General features: G+C 52.2%; 1 protein-coding gene across 3 annotated transcripts in view; it reads right to left on the reverse strand.

The window, feature by feature from the left end:
• PALD1 (phosphatase domain containing paladin 1) overlaps positions 1–26,630 on the reverse strand; it is a 92,664-nt gene that overhangs the window by 54,284 nt on the left and 11,750 nt on the right. The window contains exon 1 of one of the 3 annotated variants that reach the window (XM_058543261.1): positions 20,605–20,848. The exons of the other annotated variants lie outside the window; for them this stretch is intronic. The gene's annotated coding sequence lies outside the window, so the exon portion shown is untranslated. Of the gene's footprint in view, positions 1–20,604; positions 20,849–26,630 lie in introns of those variants that run through there. 3 annotated transcript variants of the gene reach the window in all.

The raw sequence follows: 26,630 nt of genomic DNA on the forward strand, positions 1-26,630 counted from the left end.
GTCTCCCAGAAGGGCAAGAAAAAGGGGGCACCTATAAAGTCCCCTGGGCCCCTCACTCACTCCTGAGGACCAAACACGTTAGCACCTTGAGCAGGATTTGAAATCACAAATGATGAATTTTTAACACCAAATGGCTTACATCACTCCCCCACGCTGTGTTCTTTCAGGTGTGTTGGGGGAGAGGGTCATTACGGCAGCAGGTGAAATGTCCCGGACCCCGGGAGGGGCCCAGTACTGCGCTAAGGCCGTCCACCTATCATCTAATCCACAGTTCTGACAGCGTGCTCTGCAGAGCCCAGGGGTCCCCAACACCTTCCAGGGGTCCACAAGGTCAAAACTATTCTCAGGATAGTACTAAGACATCACTGCCTTTCTCACGGTGAGGACATCTGATGGAGCGAAAGCCACAGCGGTAGAAGCTGTTGGAAGCTCAGCAGAGGCACAGCACTGGCCCCAAACTGGACTGGTTGTCACTCACAGTGACAAAACAGGCCAGTGTCACTTAAGAACATCCTCAATGAAGCAGCAAAATTGATTAATTTCACTGACTCTGAGCCCTTGAGTACAGGTCTTTTTAATATTCTGTTTGACGACATAGGATGCACCTGGGCTGGTTACTGGACTAAAACAGGGGTCTGGAGGAACAGCACTCCTGAGCATGTCTGAGCTGTCAGCTGAACCAGCCTCTCTAGCCATGGAACACCACTTTTACTTGAAAGAACGGCCAACAGACAAATGACGGTTATTCAGAATTGAGTATTTGACAGAAATTTTCTGAAAAATGAACAAAGTGAACCTGTCCCTTCAAGGAAAACAACTGAGAGCACTGTTGCCAATGATAAAGTTTGAGCTTTCAAGGGAAAAATCAGAATTTTGGAAAACTTGCATCAGCCACTCTGAGTTTGACAGCTTCTCAAAACATTAAGATTTGGCGATGACATGGGTGAGATGTGAACGTACGTAACTTTTGGGTATGATGAAATGAAATGTGTCCACGTTTGGAAGATCTGTACAACTCAGTGAACCAGTATTTTTCCAAGGACTGATGTATGATGTTACAAAATCACACCTGGATCAAAGATCCATTCAGAGTGCAAGACAGTCCAATGGGTTTTAACGTGACAAAATAAGAAAAGTTCATTAAGTTTTCGGAATCTACATTTTGACTAACCTTTAAGAAACTATCACTTGTTGAATTTTTATGTAGTATCAAAGGAAAATATCCATAGGCTAATAAAATACTCCTCCCTTTTCCAACTACACATCTGTATGAAGCTGGACTGTCTGCACGTACTTCAAGGGAGACAACACATCCCAAGAGATTGCACGCAGGGGCAGCTATGAGAATGCAGCTGTCTCCTATTCAGCCAGACGTTACAGAGACTGCAAAACAACATCACTCCTCTCACCCTATTTTTGTCTTGGAAAAGTTATTTTTCAGAAAAAGAAGATTTTATTTACATTAACATATAATGAATTTACTATTGTTTTTTTAATGAATTTATAAATGTGTTTTTAAATATACTCAGTTTTAATTTCTAATATGGTAAGTATCAATTTATATATATAACCCACATAAACAAAAGCTCTTTGGGGGTCTTTACTTTCTAAGAATGTAAAGAAAGGAGTCCAGAGACTAAAAGGTTTGCAAATAACTATGACTTAGCCCTCGCAGTAACCCTGTGGTTACTGTATACTAGCATAATTCCCATTTTGCAGGGACAGACACTGAGCTCACAGCCTGATAACCTGTCCAAAGGTACACAGGTGGCGAGAGCTTCCGAGTGCATGCTCTTAACCTGCAAGCCGCCCCTCACCTAACGTTCTGCTCCCAAGGAAGTACAGAAGGAGGAACGACGGTGTGATACAAAGGAAACCACAGAAGCAAAGGAAGAGAAGTAAATAGTTGTATCACCTTGGGCAGAAAAGAAATTTCTACACAAAATGCTAGAGAAGACACACAGTTAGATATCAATAGATCAGACTACAAAACAATGGTCAGCTTTTAACCGACACAGAAAAACCATAGTTATAAGGGAAATGCCAAACTGGGTAAAAATATTTTCAACATATGTTTATTATTTATCATATTCAATATAGAGTGTTTTTTCCAAACAAATGAGGAAACAAGTACATCTTGAGACTAAAACAGATCAAAAAAAAAAACCCAACAGAGAAGAAACACAAATGGCCAATAAACGTAAGAAAAAATATCACTCTAACTTGTAATTTAAAAACTGGAAAAAAGAAAAAACTGGAAATAATGAGATGCCACGTGTCGTCTACCATCGTATCATAGGTACAGCAGGATAAATACCCAGAGGGGGCGTCCGCTCCCTCCTACACACCTGGCAGGATGTCGGCGTGCACAGCTCTCTCGAGGCCAATCTGGCAATAATTCTAAAATACCTTAAAAATGTGCAACCCTTTAACCCAGCAATTCTTTCATCAATTGATTCAAAGGAAATAATCAAACACATGGCCAAAGGGGTTCAGTACAGCTTCATCTACATCAGTCAAAGACTGGAGACATCCTTCACATCAATGGAGGTCAAAGTCGAATGTATCATGGACGTCATCTTGTAGTCATTAAAACAGAGGGACAGTGGGTCCGATGAATGTCACCAATAGAATGTGGAGCGGAAGAGGCCAACATAAGGAAATCCTGTGCGACTGTATTTATCTAAATTCAAAAAGAGGCGAAGCTAGTCTATGGTGCTGGAAGTCAGGCAAGAAGTCAATTCTGGAGGAGGAAGGTGGGGCTGATGGGGTACAGGGGCTCAGGTGCTGGAAGCACTCTGTTCCTGACTTGGGCAAGGCTCCGAAGGCTGTGCTCACCTGGTCCAGTCATCAAGCCGTATACTTGTGACGGATGCACTTTTCTGCGCATGTTAAACGTCAACTTAAAAGTTTCACAAGAAAGCACTAGCAGTTTATTTACTGACATAGGAAAACATCTACTGCCTGTTTAGTCAAAAAAAAAAAAGACACCAAACAGTATTTTAGAGTTTTGTCCCATTAAAAAGGAGGGAGGGCTCTTGTATACAAGTATGCATGCACACATACACAAAGACACACACACACACACACAAACATGAAAAATGTATGGAAGGCTAAATCTCAAAACATTAATGGTGAACTGTGGTTATCGCTGGGAAGCAGAGTCACAGATGATTTTTCTAATCTTCCTGCATATCTTCATGTTCTCTGATTTTCCTATGATGAACAAATACTACTTATAGAAAAGAGGGGGGGAAAAAGAACTACACAGTATGGCCGCTGATACCAATAATTCTGGTTCTGTATCAAACTTACAGCCCAGAGAGACCCTGAGCACACAGAAGAAGGTCAGAGGAGTTGGGATAGTCCTGGGTTCTTGCTGATGGAAAGCTAAACATCTTCCCGTGGAAAAAACTAGGACACTGGAGTCAGAAAGACCTAGGTGGATTCCCAGTGCTGCCTCCACCAGAGGCCTGGGGCCTGTCCCCGAGGCTCCCTGAGCCTCGGATTCCCTGCAGTGGAGGGAGGGTTAAACAAGGTCATGGATGCCCCAGCCTCACTGGCTCAGTGCGTGGGGCACCTCCGACACACAGACTGCTCCAGGCTCCACAGAAGAAGAAATGGAGGCCCAGGGAGGCTGAGCGATGTCCTCACCTCATACTGCAGGCCTGGGACCCCAGGGGACACCCACAGAGTCCCCACAACTGGAGCGTGGTCCGGAGGCCTGCCTCCTGGTCCTGACCTCGGGAAGTGCCCTCCCCTCCCTGGGCCTCAGTGCCCCCAGAGTAAAGAGCAGGCTGGGCACTGGACTTGACCTCAGGTAGACCCCTCCAACCCCACACCCATCATTTCCATGAAAGCCCTGTGTGGAAGGCTGTGGCAGGAAAGGTGGACAGCTGATCCAGACAGGAAGGGACCTCACCGGATGAATGACAGGCCAACATTCCATCAGGAGCCCCACCTGCTGGTGACCTTCAGGGTCATGGGAGCCAGAAGTGGGTGGGCACATAGAGGCCAAGGAGGAAACAGGATTTACTGCGGAAGGCCAGGCACATGGCAGACCCCCAGCGGGGAAGTGACTTCATTTCACTCTGTCCTCCTCGCTTCCGCCCCAGCATGGCAGGGAGTTAACCCTGAGAGGGCCATGCTTCACCAGGCCCTGGCCAGCTCCACACAGGCCAGAGTAAGAGAACCCAGGCTTTCTCCTCCCCCCACTCCTATTATCCCCACTCCACAGATGAGGAAACTGAGGCTCAGGGAGGCTGACAACAGGGCAGGGACTGCAGGACCTTTCCTGCTACACCGAGCTGCACAAAGCAGGGAGATGTTAACTCAGGGTCAGGAGAAGGTTCCTGGAAGAAGAGGCCACTGAGCTGGGCCTTGAAGGATGAGCATCATTCGACGAACAAGAAAGGCATTCTGCACAGAGGGAACAGCATGGGGAGAGAAACGTTTGGCATTGTGCAGAGCCTCCTAGGAAGTGTTAAGGTATTGTGAGACCAGAACACAGGATGGGGTGGGGTGGGGCTGAACCCGAGTGCCCTGGAGCTGTGCTAGGGAGTTAGGAGGTTGCTCTGTGGGGTGAGATGTGCTGCCCAGGCTGGGGCAATAGGAGTGAGGCACGATGCTGCCATGTGTCAACCTAAGAAGGCTGCATGGAGGAGGTAACATGTGGGGAGCCACCTCAGCAAGGGCTAGATATTACTCTGGGACCACTGGGGCCCAAGTCTCAGCAGGCCTCACCCTACCATCCCATCATCCCCAACTAACTTGGTTTCTCTGTAAAAGAGAAGCGAAAGAAATTCACAGTACCAACAGTACTGTGTGCCAGGGTCTGCACCAGGTGCCAGGTGATGAAACAGCAGGAGCAGGACACTGGGTCCACACATGGCCTGGGTTTGAGGCTCGACTCCACCACTCCTTGTGTGACCTTGACAGAAACACTTAACCTCTCTGTGCTTCCACGTCTGTCAAATGAAGACAACAACACGCCCGCCTCTGAGGGCTTCGAGGCTTAACTGAGACAGCCCCGACAGGCCCTCTGGAGCGCCACAGCCCGTGTTCAGTGAACACTCGCCCTGTTATTTCCCCAGCACTCCTAGGGACGTGGATCATGGCCACTCGGACCCACGGAGAGGCTGAGCGACCTGGCCTGGATCACGGGGCAGAGAAATAGTGGAGCCAAGATGCAAACCCTGGCCCGTCGGGCCCCAACGCCCAGGCTTATCCCAGCCCATCAGGCAAAACAAAACCTGAAACCCTAAAATCTAAAACCCAGCCGCTGTGGCTCTCCAGGCCTCCGGGCGGGATCTGGCAGGAGAAGGGCGCCAGCACCTCAAAGCTCCAGTGGCCGAGGAAGAGCAGGGAGAAAACGCCAGGGCACGAGAGGGGACGAAAAATATTTTTTAGTTTCTCCCTCTTCCTGTTTATCTAGCCTCTTGATCCCAAAGCTCCTGGTAGCTGTTTGTTCAGGGAAGTTCTGCCAACAGGGACATCCTGCCACTGGCAGCCCTGAAGCGGGCAGCCCCTGCCAGCCCTGTGTGGGGGGTGCAGAGGCCCCTGTCCCTGCAGGCCGACCCCTGCCCGGTGCAGGCAGGCTGCTTCACAGAGGGGCTTTCAGCAGAAACCGGGGCCCAGGAAGAGGGATCCGCGCCAGCGAGGAGGGCCGCGGCCACGGCCTCTGCAGTGCCAGCTGGCACCGATCAGCTCACACTCAGCTCTCATCAGCTGTGGAGAGGTGACGAGAAAGACTCAAGGAAATGACTCTAGGCCTGGTGCTGAGGGAAGAAAAGCCCGAGCTGGCCGGGGCACTGCGCTGGGGCTGGGAACACGGAGCACGGGCTGCACAGCCAGGCTGCCCTGTCGTCCAGTCTTGGCTCACCAATGACTTGCTGTGAGACATTGGCCAAGTTACTGAACTTCTCTGAGCCTAGTTCCCTCATCTGTAAAATAAGGATGATATTGGAACCTACTTCACAAGGAGACAACATAGGGAAAGGGCTGGCGCCTGGTAAATGTGAGCAAATATTATTTATTCCCATTCCCACCGTCAAGCTGACCCCCTCACTCAGTCCTGAAGATCTGAGGTGCCTTTAAACTGTGCTCAAAAGAACAATGACAGCCTAAAGAAGGAATGAAATTCTGACACATGCTACAACATAGATGAACCTTGAAGCCGTTATGCTAAGTGTTTAAATAAGCCAGACACAAAAGGGCAAATACTGTATGATTCCACTTCTAAGAGGCACCTAGAACAATCGAATTCACAGCGACAGAAGGTATAATGGTGGCTGCCAGGGGACAGAGGAGGGGGAAACGGGGAGTTACTGATCAACAGGCACACAGTTTCCATTTGGGAGAATGAAAAAGTTCTCGAGAGGGATAGTGGTGATGCGTTGCATGACAATGTGAATGTACTTAATGCCACCGAACTGTACAATTCAAAATCATTAAAAGGGTAAATTTTATGGTAGGTATATTTTATAATTTAAAAAAATTAAAGGATCATTAAAAATAACGGGAGGGATGCCCGTATTTATCTCTGCCCCTGCCCTTATAGGGTTCAGGGCTGAGAGGCAGGACAAACATGGAAAGAGCTACAGGCACCACCCCCCAGGGAGCTGGCACAGTCACAGAACCCAGTAGAAGAAGCTGAGGAAACAGACATACACGCTGCCTGGGGGCCCGGGAGGGTTCCAGGAGGAGGGGGCCCGGGAGCGCTTCAGGAGGAGGTGGCCCGATCCAGGCATGTGGCTCAGCCAGGCATACAGCAACCTGGATGAGCCACTCTGCCAAGCTCCTTCCAGTGCCAGGCGGGTCTGACCACCCTCCCCACGAGGCTGGGGTGAGAAGGAGGGTGAAGCTAGGCGTAGGAGGTAGGTAAGACCGGGTGTGAGAGGGCCTGGGGGTGGGGTAGATGGGCTGAACTCGACCAGAGTCACCGTGTGGCCTTGGGCAAGTCACTTCCCCTTCCACATCTTCTGAAGCCTCCTTAATTTCCTTCTTGGTAAAATGAGGACTTAATCCCATTACCCAGCAGGCACCCCAGGGCATACATCCCAGAGAAGAGAGTGTGTCCACCAAAAGACGGGTAAGGGTGTTCAGCAGCTTTTTTCATGATCAAAAACTGGCAACAAGGCAAAAGTCCATCCACAGAAAAAAATGAACACATTGTGGTATACCCATACAATGGAAAATACTACAGAGCGATGAAAACGAACAAGCTGCCAACACCTGCAACATCGTGGATGACTCACAGAGCTTATGTTGAGAGAAAGAAGCCAGATAAAAACAGCTCATATGGCATGATTCCATTTACATAAAGTTCAAGAACCAGCAAGACCAACCCTTGGGAAGGCACCCAGAATGGTGGCCACTTGAGAGTGTGGGAGGGTTGGGAAGGAGCCCCAGGGAACCTTCCAGGCCACTGGAAATGCTCTGTATCTTGATCTGGGGATGGGTTACATAGGTGATAGATCTGTAACAATTCATCAAACTATGCCCTGATTTACTGTCTGTAAATTATATCCCAATTTACAAAACAAAATACAAACAGCTGATAACTGATACTCTGCCTTCCTCTGAGGCCTGCAGTGAGGTGATACTGAGAAGCGGTATATGGAAAGTGTTGGGTGGTGGGTAAGAACACCGGCTGGGAGTCAGAAGGACCAGGGTTCAAATCCTGATGCTCCCTCTGACCATGGGGTCAGATATCTGACTGGATATAGTTTTTTCTTTTGTGACTTTTTGGTTGACGAGATTTCTTATTACAAAATGTGTTCTTACTGTCACAAGCCAAACAATGATGTATAAAGAAAAAGTTTATGCCCTTCCCATCCCTCTCCAAGGCCACCTCTTAAGCTTCCTTCTACAATAAGCTTTTTTCCCTTAACAGGACAACACAAACACCCCTCCCAGTTAATTACATATAACTCCAACCCTGTCTGTTTAGTGGAGGTGTGTCATTTCATTGTATCACTACCCATTCAACACATGGCTACTAAGTATCAACCATGTCAATGTGACAGACAGGTCCTGGCCCCTCCTAGAGCAGACATTCCACCAAAAGAGAGAAAAAGAGATGGAGGGAGGGTGGGAGTCAACAAAGAAACACAATAATGACACATTGTATACACTGTGATGCGGGTTACAAGGGGCTGAGATGCTGAGACAGAAAATGAGGAAGGCAGGAAAAGGACATACTTTAGATATGATAGTCACAGAAGGCCTATGCTGAGATCTGAAGAATAAGAAGGTTTCTGCCATGTGAAAAAGCATGCCAGGCAGCGGGAACAGCAAGTGCAAATGCCCTGAGGTGGAGAAGAACACAGAACTGAAAGGAGACAGTGTGGTCTCCAGTGTACTGCCACAAAATCTTTGTGCACAAAGCCTTATATCCTGATAGTTTCACTTCTTTAGGACGGGATATCAAAATTTGGACTACTTAGATAAAAAGGCATATGCATTTTGAAAACTGTAGTAGATACTGCCGTATTACTTTTCCAGAGGTTGTAGCATTTTGCATAGCAACCAGAAGGAGCACTCTACAATGAGGGCAGGCTGTTACCATCATTTCTGTACAAATGCCAGGAGGTAACTGCCAATTCCGTAACTCCCAAGCTAACAAGGAGAACTTTCTAAGGGGAGCTCTGAATGCTCAAACCCACAAGGCTTAGCACGGCTGTCCCTGGAAACAGGGATATCATGAGAAAAAGGTGGAAACTATGGCTCAGCAAAAAAGAGCACTCGGCTGGGAGTCAAGAGACCAGGTTCATAGTCAACCTTTCTGAGACTCAGTTTCCTCATGTATAAAATGGGCTAATTCATTCTCCCTTCATGCAGCCATTCTACAAACATTTCTGGGGCACCTGCTACATGCAAGGCACTACTCTAGGAGCTAACAGCACAGAACAAAAACTCCTACCTCATACATGCTAGCTGGAGACACAGAAATAAACTATGTAAATTAGTAAAACATATGGCATATCAGGAGGTGATAAGCGATGAGAAAGAAAACGGTATGGAGATGAGGCATGAAATTTTAGACAGGGTATCCAGGGAGGCTTCACATTTGAGTAAAGCCCTGAAGGAAGCAACACGGCAAGCTATGTGGCTCTGTGAAGGAAAAGCATCCCAGGTTGAGGGGACAGCCTGTGCAAAGGCCCTGAGGTGGGGTGTTCCCAGTGTGTTGAAGGAGCCGTGAGTTTGGATGCAGCAAGATGAGTGAGGGGGTGGGTATTAGATGGTGGTGTCCTGGAGGCCATGGTAAGGACACTGGCTTTCACTGTGAGTAAATGGGGAGCCAGTGGGGGCTTGGGACCGGGAAGTGCCCTGATCTGACATGTACGTTCTTACAAGGTCACCCTGGCTGCTGTGTTAGAAGAGTCTTGGGGGGGGGGGGGTAGGGCAGAAGCCAGCAGACCTGCCAGGAGTCTAGTGCAGTAGCGCAAGTGATGCGGGAGGCTGGGGCCGGTGGTGTGGGGAGGTGAGGGGAAGGGCTCCTCTGGGACCCGTTCTGCTGGTGAAGCCAGCAGCACTAACCGACACGGCCCTTCTGAAGTGTGAGGGAGACGGAGCACCAGGGACGACGTAGGTGCTGGGCCTGAACAACGGGGGTGGGGTTGGCGCCAACAGAGACGGGACAGACCGAGGGGGAAGCAGGTGTGCGGCGAGGCCTGGACAGCCAGACAGGAGGGCCAGGGTCTCGGCCCCCGCTGCCATCGCAGACGGAAGCAGCGGGCCCTGGAGACCCGCGAGGGAAGAGGCACTGGTCCTGAGGCCCGTGCGGTCACTCTGAGGGTGTGACGAAGACAGAGGGGAGGAAGTGGGTCAGAGGGAAGTCAGCGCGGCGCATCTGATCCGCCACAGGCTTCGCTGCCCGCAGAGCCCGGGCCACGGCCAAGGCCGGCCGCCCACAGGCCCACTTCACGGTGGGAAAAGCTGAGTTTTACACTGGGTACCTTTTGTTTAGAAGCCAGACAGGGCCAGAATGAGCTAAGGGAGGGGGACAGGCAACTCCCACCCACCACTCCACACAAGGACGCTGGCACTGAGGCCCCACGTCCCGCCACCAGGAAGTCCACGGGATCCCAAGAGGCCGTGCAGGACTCTGGGCTCTCCAGGGCTGAGAACATGACTCAATCCAGACTCCATGGATGGCTACTGCAGGGTCTGTGAGCTCTTTTTTTTTTTTTAATGGGATTTAATTCACATACCATAAAATTCACCCTTTTAAAATATATAATTCAGCGGCATTTAGTACATTCACAATGTTGTGCAATCATCACCACTATCTAATTTCAAAATATCAAACCCAAAAAGTTAAACACAGAATTACCATATAACCCAGCAATTCCATCCCTAGGAATTCACCCAAAAGAATTGAAAACAGGTTTCCAGATAGATACTTATACACAAATGTCCACAGCAGCATTATTCACAACAGCCAAAAAGTGGAAACAACCCAAACGTCCATCAACTGACGAATGGATAAACAGTACGTGGTATCTCCATACAATGTGTTATTATTCAGCTATAAAAAGGAATGAAGCCCGACACCTGCTACAAGGTGAAGGAACCTTGAAGACATTATGCCAAGTGAAAGCCAGGCACAAAATTCACAAGTTGTATGATTCCATTTATATGAAATACCCAGAATAGAGAAACCCATAGAGACAGAATGTAGATTAGTGGTTACCAGGGCCTGGGGGAGGGGGGCGGGAATCAGGAGGGACTGCTTAATAGATACGGGGTTCCCCTTCGGGGTGATGAAAATGTTTTGGATGCTCAGCATCACTAATCATCAAGGAAATGCAAATCAAAACCACAATGAGATATCACCTCCTGCCTGTCAGGATGGCTATTATCAAAAAAAAACAAAAGACAAGTGCTGGCAAGGATGTAAAGAAATTGGAACCCTTGCATACTGTTGGCAGGGATGCAATACAGTGCAGCTGCTACGGAAAACAGTATGGAGGCTCCTCAAAAAATTTAAAATAGAATTACCATATGATCCAGCAATCCCACTTCTGGGTATTTACCCAAAAGAATTGAAACCAGGATCTCAAAGAGATATTAGCATACCCATGTTCACTGCAGCACTATTCACAATAGCCACGAGGTGGAAGTAACCCAAAGGTCCACTGACAGACAAATGGATAAAGAAAATGTGGTATATACATACAATGGAATATTATTCAGTCTTAAAAAAGGAAAATCTACAATATGCTACAATATGGATGAACTTTGAGGACATTATGCTAACTGAAATAAGCCAGTCACAGGAAGACAAATACTGCATGAGTCCAACTTACATGAGCAATCTAAACAAGTGAAATTCACAGACTCAGAGTGGAATGGTGGCTGTCGGGGCTTGGGCAGTGGGAAATGGGGAGTTACTACATAAAGTTTCAGTTAAGCAAGATGTATAAACTCTAGAGATCTGCTGTGCAACGCTGTCCCTACAGTCAACAATAATGTACTGTATACTTAAAAATTTGTTAAGAGGGTAAGTCTCATGTTAAGTGTTCTTACCACAGTCAAGTTTTTTAAATGTTTGGAATCAGATAGAGACGATAGTTGCACAACCTTGTGAATGTACTAAATGCCACTGAATTGCACACTTTAAAACAGTTAATTTTATGTTATATGAATTTCACCTCAATTAAAAAATAATAATAATGAGCGTATATCCTGGGTCATCTGAATGACCTTCGTAAGCCAGTGCTACCGTGCAATTTGGGGCTCAAGTCTGCTCCTGTGTTTACGATTCAGTTCCTTCTCGTGAAGGCCAAATGACATCATGGCACACAGTACAAACAAAGGTTGTGGTTCAAACAGGAGAAGGAGGGTGGGGTGGAGAGCTGAGCCACCCCACAGCCCATGGCAGCCTGGACGTGCCCAATTCAAAGGCCCGGCATCTTAGCAGTCAGGACCACATCCATGTTGAGAGCATCTGTGTGAACTGAGCAGAGCCATCTCTGTTGTGCCAAACGCCTGATTCCCACAGAAGTGAGTGTAAGAGGCACTATACACAGATTTCAATAACGCCACTGTTCCGCCCTTATCTTCAGTCAAACAAGCCACTTTCCAGGTCTCAAGCGATGCTCGATTAAAACAGACATTTGGGGATTACTCACTGGTAGTTTGGGCTCAAATGTGAGGAATGAGAATTGCCCCAAACCACCCAGCCAGCCCAATTACTGATCCCACTCTGCAGAGCAGGCTCACGCGACAGAGGCAGGGGGACAGAAGGGGCCCAGCTCTCTACTATCAACCAGTTTACATCCTTCCACTTACATTAACATTGTTCATTGGAAATGGGTTGTCTTTCTGGTGGTGTTAGTTTTTTTCTGGCTTTATTTCATGTTTGTTTTATAGTTACATAAAAACTACATAGGTCTAAGGCATTTATACCCAGTTTATATTTGTACACATATAAGTTATATTCAAATAAAGAAATTTAAATCAAGTAAGGCATTTTTTTTTCCTTTAAAAGGGAGTCCACAAAAAAAAACACATACTGTATGATTCCATTTATATGAAATGTCCAGAACATGCAAATCTATGGAGACAGAAAGTAGATTGGCGGGCTGGGGGTGGGGAGTGACGAGTTACGGGTACAGGGTTATCTTCTTGGGTTGATGAAAATGCTGTAAAATTAGACTGTAGGGACAGATGTCCAACTCTGTAAATACACTAAAAGCTACTGAATTGTACACTTTAAATGGGTTAATTGTATGGCATGTGAATTATATCTCAATAAAGCTATTATTAAAGGGGGGGGTCGATATATTATCCAGGTTTGAGTAGCACTAGGCTGGAGAAATCAACGAACTCACCTATTCATAGCTTCCTTCCCAGGCCCCCTCCCCACCCCCTCCCCCTACACTGTCCCCAAGGGCTCAGAAGACAGAGGCTACAACGAAATCCTGAGTCATAAGACAAGCCCACAGTGGGGGCACAGTTTGCTGCCCTGGAACTCCACAAGACAGGATTCCTATCCCCTGGAACCCACTTCACACAACAGTATTAAGGCACTACTTTGAATTATTAAATTAAGAAAAACTTAAAAACAAGGGGGATGTGATTCACTTATGCATCGATGGCAGTGTGCAGGCAAGAAGGATGACAATACAGATTCAGAGCCTCAGTGACCCAGCTGGCTGGGGTCGGGGTAGAGTCAGGAGCATGCAAACCTGAGCACAGGCACCCTCCTCCTCAGGAGGCCGCAGACATCCCCCCCTCCAGCCACACGAAGCCCGCTGTGCGGGACAGGGTTCTGATCCGTGAGACCCCAAGCATGCTGCCTAGAAGAGTCTGCTCAGCCAGGGGCAACTCTGCTGCAACAAGAAGGGAAGCCTCAGGGTCCATCTCCTGTCAAGCCAACAAGTCTCCCTCTCCTGGGGCCTGTTCCTTCCGGAGACACTTCACAGACACAGGAAGAGGAAGCCCCTGCTGCCGCTTCCGGGAGGTGGTGGTGAAGTAAGAAGGAGGTAAGAAGGAGCGCACGTCCACCCAGACGCCCGCCCCCAGGACAGACTGCTCCCTTTGCTCCCTCTTGCGGGAACCTGCTCTGAACTGACCGCCTCCAGGAAGCCTTCACTCCCTCTCCCCAAAGCCTCCCTGAGCCCCAGCTCAGGGCAGGGGGAGACGGACACCTGCTCGCATGGCCCAGGCCGCCATCTCTCAGCCCTCAGCTCAGGGGCACAGTTCCAGGGCATGCGGGCAGAACACCAATGGAAGTGCTGGGGACACTCGCCAGGACCGAGGGCTAAGTGGAAAAGAGGGGCCCAGAGCCATGGACAAGTGTGATCCCATTTATATCCCCAAATCAAAAACTGCAAATTCACATAGAGGCACAGGAAAAAGACCGAGGGGTAGTCAGCAAAGTGCCGACAGCTTTCCCTCTGGTGAAGAGAGGAAGTCAGAAGGGGAAAGGGGAGGTTTTACATTTTACTCTCTCTCTATGAAGCTACTACAGTCGTGCGTGGCTTAACGATGGGGATACATTCTGAGAAATGCGTCGTTAGGCGACTTCATCACTGTGCAATCATAGAGTGTACTTAGACAAACCTAGATGGTACAGCCTACTACACAGCTAGGCTGTGTGGTACTGATCTCACGGGACCACTGTCGTATATGCGATCCATGGTTGACCAAAATATCACTACGCAGTGCATGAAGGTACTTGAATCTTTTCATTAAGATAATTATTTTTAATTGAAAATATTTTCAAAAGCAAGATAGGCATGTCAACTGAGAACTCGATAAGCAAGCTGTGGTCCCTCCACACACTGGAATACTACTCAGCAGTGAAAAAGGAACGCACTCCTGAAACATGCCACAAGGTGGACGAGCTCAAGAACATCACGCTGCGTAAAGAAGCCAGACACAAAAGACTACTTATTCCATGGGCCCATTTACGTGAAAATCTGGAAAAAAGAAAAGCAGAGTGACAGAAAGGAGATAAGTGGGCCTGGGACCGGGGTGGGAGTGGCAACTGATGGCATCAGAGCACGAGGAAGCTTCTGGGTGACAGAAGTGTGCTCAGACTCGACTGGGGGGCGGCTGCACGTCTGTGACACTTACCAACACTCACCAGGCTGCCTCCTTAGAATGGGTGAATTTTAGGGTATGTACACCTCAATGAAACTTTTCTTTAAAGTAAGGTAGAAGAGGGAATGGGGCGTAACTGCTTAATGGGTGCAGGTTTTCCCTTGGGGTGATGAAAATGTTAGGGAACTTGATGGAGGCAGTGGTTGCACAACACTGTGAGTGTACTCAATGCCACTGAATTGTGCACTTTAAAATGGTTAATTTTATTTAAAAAAAATAAATAACAAAATAAAATAAAATGGTTAATTATAAGTGAATTTCACTTTGATTTAAAAAAAACTTTTTTTTAAGGTAGACGGGGAAAAAATATTATACCCATTTTGCAGATGAGAGAACTGAGCTCAGAGGAAGCAGACAACTGCTAATCTGGGGCTTATCCACCTCTGCCTCAGAGCCCGGTATAGGGGAGACCTCCCCCAAGGGCTCTGCAACTCTGGGGCCCCATCTCCAGGCTGGGCCCTTCTCTCTGGGGCATTTGGAAACCAGAGCTGCCCACCAGGCCTGGAGGGAGCCAGCCAAGCAGTGCCTGCAGGAGACCCCCACAGTCCGTGAGCTCCGTCACCAGACGGGGCTGCCGAGGGGGGCAGGAGTGAGCACCCATCAGGAAGGTGGTCACACTAGGGCTGAAGCACCAGCAGGCAAGCATGCAGATCCAGGCTGGATAAGGCCTTCTAGGCCCTGCCCACCAGGGCCCTGGGCTCTGATGGAGGCTGCCCCTGGGGAGGTGAAGGTCAGCACCAACCTCAGGGACCCCAGGAGGAAGGACTCAGTAACCATAGGGCAGCAATCAAATGGGACTTTTCCACCAGCCACTCTGTGAGCAGCAGGAAAAGAGTTAACTCCTTCGTGGGGTCTACAGTTCCAGGAAAAGAAAAAGGAAAGGGGATTCTAAACAGAATCTTCAAAACGCTCAAGTGTCCCTGTCCTCCACTCTGGGGAGGGCCGGACAAAGGCCACACAGCCTGCAGACAGGCAGGGCCCGGGGCTTGGCAGGCTGCAGAGGCTGGCAAGGTCCAAGGTCATCTGAGGGCACCCACCTCCTTCCCCTCCCACCTCTCACCCACCTCTCTCAACCCAGCCTCTTGGCAGTGGGGTTGTTTCTCATGGGCGAGGGCGGGAAGCCCGGCCGTGGACCCACAGCCCTCCCAGCACCACACCCTCCCGCCTCCTGGAATTTCCGAAAGTCCTAGCGCCCTGGGAGCCCGCAGGATCAGCAGCAACACACCCCGTTCCCAGATGCTCCCTGCTGCCTGCCATGGGCATGGAGGTAACCCCAGATGCCCCACGTCCCTCTCATCAGAGTACCCAGCCCCGGCCCAAGTAGGGGCACCCCTCAGAGCTAAAGCCAGGCCACATGTCAGTTACAGGAACTATATAAAACATCTTCCAAGGTCTAGGAATGCTAGTGTTAGAAAGAAAGGTTACAAAGGCTTCCGTTCGTTCCCCAGGCGGGGACCTATTAACCCATGGGCATCTTAGCTAAGAGCAAAAACAGGCATGTTGATACTGGGGTGGGAGCAGTCTGGAGCCCCAGCTCAAAAATAAGCCCAGGGAGGGCTGGCAGGCATTTATAAGAGGGTGGGGGGCAGGGGTCTCTGGAGAATGGGGGGACAGCAAATGTGATTCCTAAAAGGAAAGTGAAGGCCCGGAATTCTGATGGGAGTCCAGCTTCCGGGTCCTAACAGGGGAACCTGGGCTGCCCCAGAGCCCAGGGTGGGAGGGACAGAAGGTCCCAGTACACAAGTTCTTTCCTGACAGGCCAGGAGTGCTGAGGGTGGGTCCTCTCCCCAGATCCGTGGGTCTGCCCACATTCCCTGAACACACCAAGCTGTCACACCTCTGCATGGACTGCTCTTTCTGCTTGGGAAGCCTTCCCTCATGCTTGCAAACTCTTAGCCATCCTTCAAAGCCCATCTGAAGCATCACCCCATCCCCAGGCAAGCCCTTCCCTCTCTCCAGCTCCAACCATAGCTACACAGACCCGGGAAGGTCCCCGCGGGGTATGGTGTAACATACACACACGAGCCTCTCTCACCGCGCAGGGGCTGGGTCTCACTCACCTTCAGTCCCTTGCATCTCATACTGACCCCGGGGGCCAGGAAGGGCCAGGGACCTGAATAAGAAGCATCCTGGTGCCTTCCCACCAGGAGGCACTGTGCACACACCCTGGCCTCCGGGTGTGTGCACCCTGGCCTCACAGGTCTCTCCCTCTGCTGAGAGAATAGTAATCATGGTAAATAGCAGCACCTAATGTTTACAGAGCACTTACTTCCCCCCAGGTTCTCCGTGCACCACCTCCTTCCATCCTGGTGGCAATCTTATAAGGGAGTTACTGTCATTAACCCTGTTACACAAGGCAATCAGGCACAGAGAAGTTAAGTGAGTTGCCTGGGGACACACAGCTAGTGAAGGAAGGAGCCAAAATTCAGACTCTAGTGGTCTAGTTCTGGAGCCAGTGTTCTTAATCACCAGAGGTCCATTAGGGGGTAGGAAGATGGTCAAGGGGGCAGTTGTCAGGACAAGATCTGAGTGGAAGAGGAAGGCAGAGATTGTAAAGGCCAGTGCTTCCTGGGACTTCTCTTTCCCCAGGTATCACCCAAAGACCTAGGAAGAGCAGGAGGGCCTCCTCCCAGACCCAGCCTACTGCTCCCAGGCCCACCCCCGTGCTGAGTGCCAGTCACAGGAAACATAAAAGGCCCATCTGCAAGCACCTTGGCTGGGACCAGGGAGGCACACAGCTGCCCAGTGGGAGGCAGAGCCATGATTTGGGGCTATTCTTAGCAAACCACTGGCTCCCCTCCCAGAGGCCCAGCAGGCAGCAGGACCAAGCTTCCATATGCCCTGCCTGCCATTTCCTGACCCTGCATGAGGAGGTCCCACAGGGCTAAGGAGTGGCCGGTGGGCAGGGGGTGAAGACAAAGCCCCCCAGGTTTCAGAATGAGAAGCGGCTGCCTGCCTAGCCTGCCCAGGGCCAGGCCCCTGGCTGCTGAATCAGCTCTGGAGAGTCCTGGCCACCGGGGAAAGCTCCTAATCAAAGCTCACTGACTGAGTGCCACATGCTTTCCAGTGACTATCTCCCATTTAACCCCCACAACACCCCAAGGGCTAGGGGTTACTGGCCCTATTTTTAAGATGAGGAGTTTCATCTTAAAGCTGAGTTAGTTAAAATATTAAGTAACTTGTCCAGGGTCACACAGTGAGTGAGTATCAAACTGTATCTGAGTCTGGGCTGACTCCCAATCTCCAGGTTGGGCAGAGGAGAGGTGACTGTAACCAGAAGGTGGGGGACCCCCTCCCCTGTGCAAGCCCAGGTTTGCAGGAGGGGCAGTCCACACAGAGGACAATGGTCTCATCAAAGACCCAACTGCATATCTACTCTTTCTCTCCCCTAGGGACTGCTGCTTCCCTGCCAGAGACCCTCAGGCCTGGGCTCTGGAGGAGAGTCCCCAGCCAGGTTCCTCCCCCGCCCTGGCCATGAGGTCTCACTGCAGGAAGCTCTGGAGACCCAGACAAGAAGAGACTGGAAGGTTCAAGGAGCCCCTGCTGGGGCCTAAGGCATGCACGCAGCCCTGTAACTTAGGGAATGGGGAGGTCAAATGACTCTCAGAGTAAAACAAAGGATACTGAGCCCTTTGGGGTCTTCAAACCCCAAAGTGGGGTCTAGAAATGAAGCCACACCACAGAGTGCCTGCACCACCACCACCCCAAACGGAACAAATTCAGGGCACTGCTGCCACACGGGGTCACGGGGACGCCCAGGAGCACGTGCCTTGGACTGCATCTCGGTCCCACCTCTGTCCGTGTCCTGCCTCTGCTGCTGGGTGACTCGGCAGGTACACGTGTCTGTGTCCCTGGGGAGCCCACAGCCAACTCCATGTCTGCCCAGGCACCGAAGCCTCTTCTGTGTGGTTCCACGTCTTGTGTCCGTGAATGTCAGCTCACATCCCTGTCTGTGCTCCCGTGGGTCTGCCCATATGTCTGCCCCCTGACAAGTCTGCCTGCCGTGTGGATAGGTTCAAATCCCCATGACGGTGTAGGTCTGTCTATATAGTGGCTGTGGCCCGTGTGTGGTCCATGTTGATGAGTTCACATTGTCTACCCCCTGCACATGTCTACGCCCCTGGATTGCTTGTCCTCCTGTGTCTGTCTTCATGCACATCTGTATCCAGTTCCTCTCTGCCTCTGCCCACGCAGCCGTAAACTTAAGCACGCACATCTCGGCCCCCACCAGCATCCCCCACCCGCACCCGAGTGACCCTGTGTGGACCACCTGTTTGGAGGCAGGGGGGTGTATCCACCCAAGTGCTCACAGGGCTGGCCAAGGGCTGTGGGGTGAGCTGAGCAACTCCCACTCCCAGAGCAGCGCCCAAGGCCATATGCACAAGCACAGTGCCACCCCCACAGTGTTCTAGAGAAACAGAAACCTGCCAGAGATGATGGGGGAGGGGGCAGAGCCCCAGACACAGCAGAACCTCAGAGGTGAAGTACCACTCACCCACCTCAAGCCAGCCCCACCCAGCTGCCCACCTCCAACAACCCAACTCAACACCCTGTGGCCAGCGGCCACCTGTTTGCACTCACAGGAAACAGCGTCTGGCTCAGGGCCTCCAGCCTCCCAGCCTCATCCCCAGCCGCCTGCCTTCAGAAAGGAAGTGGGGACTTCCTTCCCGCTGGCCTCTGGACCTCCTATAAGGCTGGATCTAGACCCCAAACCTCAGGAGCTCCAGGGCAGCTGGGAGAGTCCTGTGCTCAGCCTGATCCCAGAAACCAAATGGGTTTCTTCAGAAAACTACCGGCAGGAAAAGACCAGCTGGGAGTGGGGCTGGGGGCACATACATGCAGGACAATCTCCTGATTGCTGCTCCTTGTCCAGGGAGGTGGTGATGGGTTCTCATTACCAGCACGGTAATAAGGAACGATGGGTATGGAGCTGGAACATTTTAACATATTTGCATGGTTGCGTGAGAGCTGGATCCCAGATCCCCCAGCCTCTGTCACTCACTTAGCAATTATTGTTGTAGCCTCTTGGCATTTCCACTATTATTACTAATCCAGACTGGTATGGAAACCCCACATCAGTGACCTTTCTCTGTGTTTATGTCTTGTCTTCCCCTATGGGGCTGAGCCACCTAAGGGCAGAGCTCTCCAACTCCTCCCACTCTCCCCCGACAAAGCCCAGCATTTAAGGGGTGCTCGGTCACTGGATGCAGGTTGACTCTCCACAGAAGCTGAGGAGTTGGTGCCTGGACCTCTGGTTGGGAGAATAGAGAAGCCCAAGAGCTTCCTAAAGCCAGGAAGCTTTTCTTCCATCTCTGACTCCCCAAGAGATAAGAACATGTTCCAATTCTCCTGGCCACCTTTGAGTCTGGGCCAGCAGGTCTCCCACACACCACACTCTGCTTTCTGACAGTTCACTGCCCCTTCAGGAAAAACCTCTGAAGATAAAAAGGGGGCTCTCCTGAGAGACCCAGGTCCACAGACGGATGGCCAGATGGGGCCCAGAATCAAAGCTTGCACCCACTGGGACCTCTGGACTCTTCCCGGTTCCATGGGCGTCAAGCTCCCTAAAGATGAGCCCGGGAGACCCCACGCGTGGATCATAAGATGTCTTCCCTCCCCCTAACTTTGCAGGAAGCCTGACTCCTGGGCCATGCCCCCAGGCCTAGCCATGAAGGGTGGAGGTGTCGCCGGCGCACGTCTGCCACAGTCCGAGGGAAACCTCAGGGGAGGGGGCAGCCCAGAGCCCGACATACAGTACGACTGCATAACTGGTCGCTGCTCAATATGTGAGCTCCCGCTTCTCTCCCAGGCACCAACCCCGTGCGGGTTTGGGTGGAGACCCAGGACCCCTCCTCTCCGGGGAACCCAGGGAGGCGTGAGCTCCGGGGGAGGTGGAGTGGGTGGTCGGAGCAGCCTCGGGCTGGGAGTGCCCAGAGGACTCCGGATCTGCCCTCCCCTCGCCAGCCCCAGGTCCCGACGCGTCGGTACCTGCCAGCCCGCAGCTCCGGGGGGCATCCGCGCTCCTGAGGCCGGCGCGCTGCGCCCGAACTGCGGGCGCCGAGTCAGGCAGCGGCGGGGCGCGCCCGGCGCGGGCTCCGGCTCGCTCCTCCCAACTTCCCCAGCCCATCCGTGGGCAGAGGCGGCTCCGGAGGCGGGCAGGCCGGGCGCGACGAGGCGAGGCCACGAGAGCAGGAGTCCGCGCTCGCCTGCGATGGGAGCCGCGCGCCCAAGCCCGAGCGCGCCGCGCGGCTCCCGGCGCCCCGCGTCCCCCTCGCCGAGGGGCGGACCCGGCCGAGCCGCCAATCACCGCGGCCGCCACCGCCCCGCCAGCCCGAGCCCCGGCCCCAGCCGCCGAGGGGGCGGGGGGCTCGGATTTAAAGACACACTCACCCAAGCCGCGGCCCGACTGGCATCCCAGAGCGGCGGCTCCGGGGCACTGGCGGACGGCTGGCCCCACCCTCCCCGGCCCCGCTGCCTCCCTCCGCCGGCCCACCCTCCGCCGGGAGGAAAAGTTTGGGGCGGGGGAGACTGTCTGGAAAGCCAGTTCCTCTTCCCTTGTCATTAGCTCAGCTCGTTCTGGAAGATGCCCAAACCCTACATCTAGCCTCTGGCTGGAGAAAGAAGCAAATGCTCTCGGCGCCACATCCCCTCCCAGACTCCAGCTCGCCGGGAGATCGGCGGACCTGGGCTTCCTCGCCCCTCTCTGCTTTTCAAAGCCAGGCCGAGCCAAGCATCCGGACACCGGGAAAAAGCCTCACTGTGCTGTGCAACCTGAGCCAGGCGATCGTCCTCTCTGGGCCTCAGCCACCCCAGGTGTCAACGGGCGAGCCTTTAAAGAGTAGGCTGTCCGCTCAATAGTGGGCTTCTCCCAAGCTCTGGACGCCCAGGGAAACGCGCCCCTCAGCCCCCAGAGGCGAAAAGGAAAGAGCGTGGCAGAAACTTCGGGAGGGGAGAGGTCCCTCTGCCCCCATCCCATGGCTCCCGGCGGTGACACGCACCATCCCCCCGCGCCAGAGGGGCCTCCCCGGGCCTCCGGCGCAGCGCGGGGCTGGCACTTGGCGGCAGTCCAGCCAGGCCCCTGCGGACGCCCCTGCAGCCCACATCTGTCCTCGGCTCGCACGCCCCCACGGGCACCCACGTGCGTTCACTCTCTCACCACTGCTTCCTCTCCCTGGACGGGCCTTATTGTGGTCGGTGAGTCACCTCCCCCCTCTCCCCTCCACACTCGGAAATCCTTTTTCCTCACCTGTCACTGCTTGCCTCGCCCCTAGTCAGAGCTGGAGCGGGAGTCTGTGGAGCCCGGTACCCCCAGGATGAAGACCGAGCAGGCCTCACCTCTGTCCAAGGTGGGGCCAGAGGGCGCTGGGCTGGGAGAGGGGCATGCAGGCTCTGAAAGCCCCCATCCCCACAGCGTGAGCGCTAAGAATAAATAAAGACAAGAGGAATGACTGTCATCTGTGCTGCTCTTACCCAGCCTCCAGCACCTAGGTCTCTGGTGCTTTACCTGGATGATTTCCTGGGATAAATACTTATATTATCCCTATTCTAGTGGATGAGGAAACTGAGGCCAAAGGAAGAGGACGCCCTGAGCTCCAGGCCTCCTCCTGCCCCACCAGGAGTATATGAGGAGGAGGAGAGCAGAGAAAGTCCAGGAGCGGCCCTGGGAAGCAGACCTGACCTTCAGCATCCAGCAGAGCTAAGCTCAAATTGGCTCACAGTTTACTGGCTGTGTGGTCTGGGACAAGTGACATAACTCTCTGATCCCCAAGTTCCTCGTCCATCAGACGGCCTGTCCGCCTTCAAAGAACTGTTGAGGAGCCAGGGAGCCGGGGCAGGGGATGCCCGGGTGGAGTGTGTGGCGCATCCTTGGGCGCCATTCTGTTCCTTCTTCTGCTTGCCACGACCCCATAACCCACCCTACCCTGTCAGATTCCACACCTGATGCCCCCCGATCCTGAGGATGCTGCGGTCCAGGATAATGCCCCCTTTCAGCCAGGACTAAGGTAGGCTTGTGCGCTAGCACGTACACACACATATACACACACAAACACAAACATGCATGCACATTCACACATATACACACACGCTATTCCCCCTCCCTCACTGTCTAGCAGATGCTGCGGTCATTCCTATTCACTGTGCCCACAGTAGGTGTTCTTGTGGAATCTAGCAGAAAAGCCCAGAGCAGAGATGTCCTCAGGAGAGCCAGTAGTCACAGCCCTCCTGGCTCCAACAGACAGCCTCAGGGCTCTGCTAGTCAGCCCCAGAAGTAGAATGCTGGGGGCTTGGAGGTGTCTAAGGGACAGGCCACAGACTGCATCCAGACCACAGTGCCCAGACTCACCAGCCCACCCCAGCCCCCGAGGTTCTGCCAAGTTCCTGCTTGGAGCAGCAAGTCCTGCATCCCTGGCTGGCTGCCGGCCATGGGGCTGGGGGTCCCCTCAACCACACAAAGCCTTCTGGATCAGATTTGTCCCACCTTTGCCTGGGAGAGGGAAGGGGCTGGATATTGAGGAAGACAAGAAGGAAGGGACACGGAGCAGCCCAAGGTATAGCCAAGAGAAGGCACTGTGCCCTCTCTCCCCAGACCTGGCAGGAGGGAAGAATCAGTCAGGGCAACTCTCTCAGCCCAGACTGCTGCAGGAGCTCCCTGAGAGATCTGGAAGCTCCGAGCAGAAGCCCAAAGAGAGAGACCATCAGGTCCCAGAACAGGACCTCCCCCACTCAGCCAGCACGCCCACCAGCACTACCCCCACCCCACATCCCACACGCACAAGCGCCCAAGATTCCACCTTATCATCTAAAGAATGCCAGGGCCTCGTGGGTGGTCCTGTACAAACGTATGCTCATGTGTGCGTACATATGTGCTTGGTCATTTATGTGTGAGCTCACGTTTGCAGAGGTGTGAATAAGGGTGTACTTGTTTGTGCAAGTGTCCAACGGGTGTAAGTGTGGATATACAAGTGAGCACGTATGTAGATGTGAGTATGTGTAGCACACACACAAACCAATCCACCATAGTTCAAAACCAGGCCAGCGGCTGCTGCAAAGAATAGCGAATAACCCCATTCTCACAGTTCCTGGAGACTCTCCTGTGGCCATCCACAGCTCCCTCCGCCTGAGCAAGCAAGCTGCTGGTGCTCTTGCGAGAGAACCCTCAAGTTCAGTCCCTGTGCATAAAATATAAGCTGAGGAAACCTCCAATTCCCTCCTGGGAACACTCAAGCCAAGAATTATTTCCTGACAGGCACAAATGACTCGCCGAAAGGCAGAGGAGCTGGGTTCAAACCAGCAAAGATGAGACTCAACAAAAGACGAGAAACAGGCCCTACTGCTCTTCTCTGCTCCTCGCTCCCCTCTGAGCCTGCCACGGCCTGGGGGCCAGTGGGCCCGAGGAATGGACAACGTCAGGGCTGGCAGCCGGCCAGGCCTTGCTCCTGCGGCCATGTTATTGCCAAGAACCAGGATCCCCATGGGCCCTCCAGGGCAGGTGTCCTGGAGCCTGCAGCTCCCCCTGAGCCAGGCTGTCTCTGAGCCTCAAGTATCACATGGCTGCTGCTGGAGTCCCAACACAGACCCGTCCCCATCTGCCCTGGCTGCCTCAGGGTCCTGCTGTCGCTGTCCGCCCTTCCAGGCCCACTGCCCCATCTCCAGGATCCAGCATGCCTCGTTTATTCAGGCCCCTTCTGTGTGCAGTCCAGGGCTTAAAGACACGGGCTTCAAGTAGGGTGGACCTGCCCTGGCTCTAGCCTCAGCATCTTTACCGCCATGTGACCCCCATCTAAGAGTAACACACTTCTCTGACTCTCATTTCTCTCCTTTGTAAAATGATGCGAAGAGCAGCTCCTGCCCCCCAGGAATGTCTGGAGGATTAAAGGGACGCCTGGCACTCAGCCAGAGCTCACTGACAGCAGCTACTGTTGTTGTTACTTTTATTGCCCCTGAGGTCTCACTCTGACCCAGCTCTGCACCTGCCAGGACAGAGGGGTTCTCCAAGGCTGAGTTCAGGTTCCACCTCCTCCAGGCACTCTTCCCTGCTTGCAGGATCTCTGCCTACTCTGGACTCCTTCCCCCTCACCTCTATGCAGAGCCCTGGGACCTGAGCACTCTTGCCCAGCACAGAATACATGTTCAATAATTGGCATCATAATTATCAGCAGGATTATTAACTTCATTGGTTGTACCTTCCTTTGGGTCTAGGTCCAAAGACGACATCTCCCACCTCCCAAATTCACACACTAGGTTCAAACTTTTTTGACAGTGACTGAAAGTAAGAAATACATTTTATTCTGGGGCTACCAGCTACACAGAGACATGAATATGTGTGTGTTTCACAAGAAATGCTTAGCCTTACTGTCTGTGATGCGTTCTAATACTTTCTAATCTATCCCATCCTGTGTCTTTTTTTTTTTTTTTGCAGTTTGCAATGCACAAAACTGATTTTACCTGTGACCTGCAATTTGAAAATGCTGTGCAGAATGATGAGGTCCCCGAGGGCAGGGGGACCTCCCCTTCTTCCCCCAGCACCACTCAGTGCCTGACTGAAGAGTGCCCAGAACTCTGGGAGGAGGGTGCTTCTGTCTCCAGAACATTGCTCAAATACTACAGGGAGAGGGCTCTATCAGAAGAAGTGAGAAAAGAGAGAAAGAATTCTGGCTCGACAAATATCAGTCAGTCAGTCAGTCAGTCAGTCGACAAACAATTATAGAGTCCCCTTCTGCATTCCAAGCCCTGTTCTAGGCCCTGAGCAGTGAATGAGGCAGACAAGGTCCTGCCTTCATGCGGCTGACACTTCAGTGGAGTGGGGGTGGGGGACACAATAAACACGTAAACAGAAGCAAGATCATTTCTGAGTGATTCATGCTATGAAGATAAGAACGCCACAGAATGGCAAAGGAAAGTGTGCTGGTGGGGCTACTTGAGAAATGAGGGAGGTCTCTGAGCCTCAGGTAACTCGTCTATGAAAGGCAACGATGACACTCACCTGAGCAGGTGGCTGTGGGGCTTAAATGGAGTGATGAAGTCAAACCACACAGTACCATCTTGGTGCAGAGTGGGCTATATGGTCATCCTTATTAGATGGATAACTAGGACCGAAGGCGGGCCGTAAGTTCCACAAAGCATAAGGTTGCCCTTGGGTTCAGAGGAGGGTAAGGGGACAATGCTGACTACAGCACAAGCCCAGCACCCACGCATGTATTGACTTGTCCCTCCCCGTTCTGCCCCAGCTCCCTAATCCCACCCCACAGTTCAGCCCAGCCCAGTGTGAGCTGTCCTCTCTCTAATAGCTAGGGCACTGAAGAGTTAACCTCCTTCTAGCAGGGGGTCCCAGACCACACAGGGACAGATATCCCATGCCCCCACACCCAGTAGCCTTTACCACCCCGCCCTGTACCTCAGTGGACACCCAGCTGGTCAGACCATGTCTGCTCAGGAGCACGAGTGTGGAATCCTAGGAAGACGGCAAGACTGTAGAGAGGTCCGGGTCTGTCCAACCAGAGCTGAGAAGACTCAGGGGCAGGACACCGTCTTCTGGTCCCTGCAGGGCTGTCGGGGAGAGAGGGAGGACCCCTGTCTCAAGAACAGCTGCTCAGCCGTCCAAGCTTCGTGTGACAACTTTCTTTAAGTACCTACCATGTGCCTGACCCTGGGCTCAAGGCACAGAGATGAGCAAGACCTCGCCCTGCCCTAGGTGTTCACAGACAACTAAACTGATCATTTCAGAGCGATGTGTTTCCTGCAGGGAGGAGGTAGGACCAGGGTGCTGGGGGAGCGTGGATGGGGGCACTCAGCATGACCTTCCAGATCAGCTCAGGGTGAAAGCGGATGTCCTGTGAGAGCCCTGCCCACTCTAGCAACATACAGTGATTTCTAGCTTTGGCATCAGACAGACTCTTGAGTTTTAATTCAATTTCTGCCATTTACTAGCTGTGTGACCTCAGGCAAGTCTCTGAGCCTCTCTGAGCCTCTGTTTCCACATCTATAAAATGAGTTTACTCATACCTACCTCGACA

The sequence above is a fragment of the Diceros bicornis genome, chromosome 6, assembly GCF_020826845.1.
Source record: "Diceros bicornis minor isolate mBicDic1 chromosome 6, mDicBic1.mat.cur, whole genome shotgun sequence".
NCBI classification, from domain to species: domain Eukaryota; kingdom Metazoa; phylum Chordata; class Mammalia; order Perissodactyla; family Rhinocerotidae; genus Diceros; species Diceros bicornis.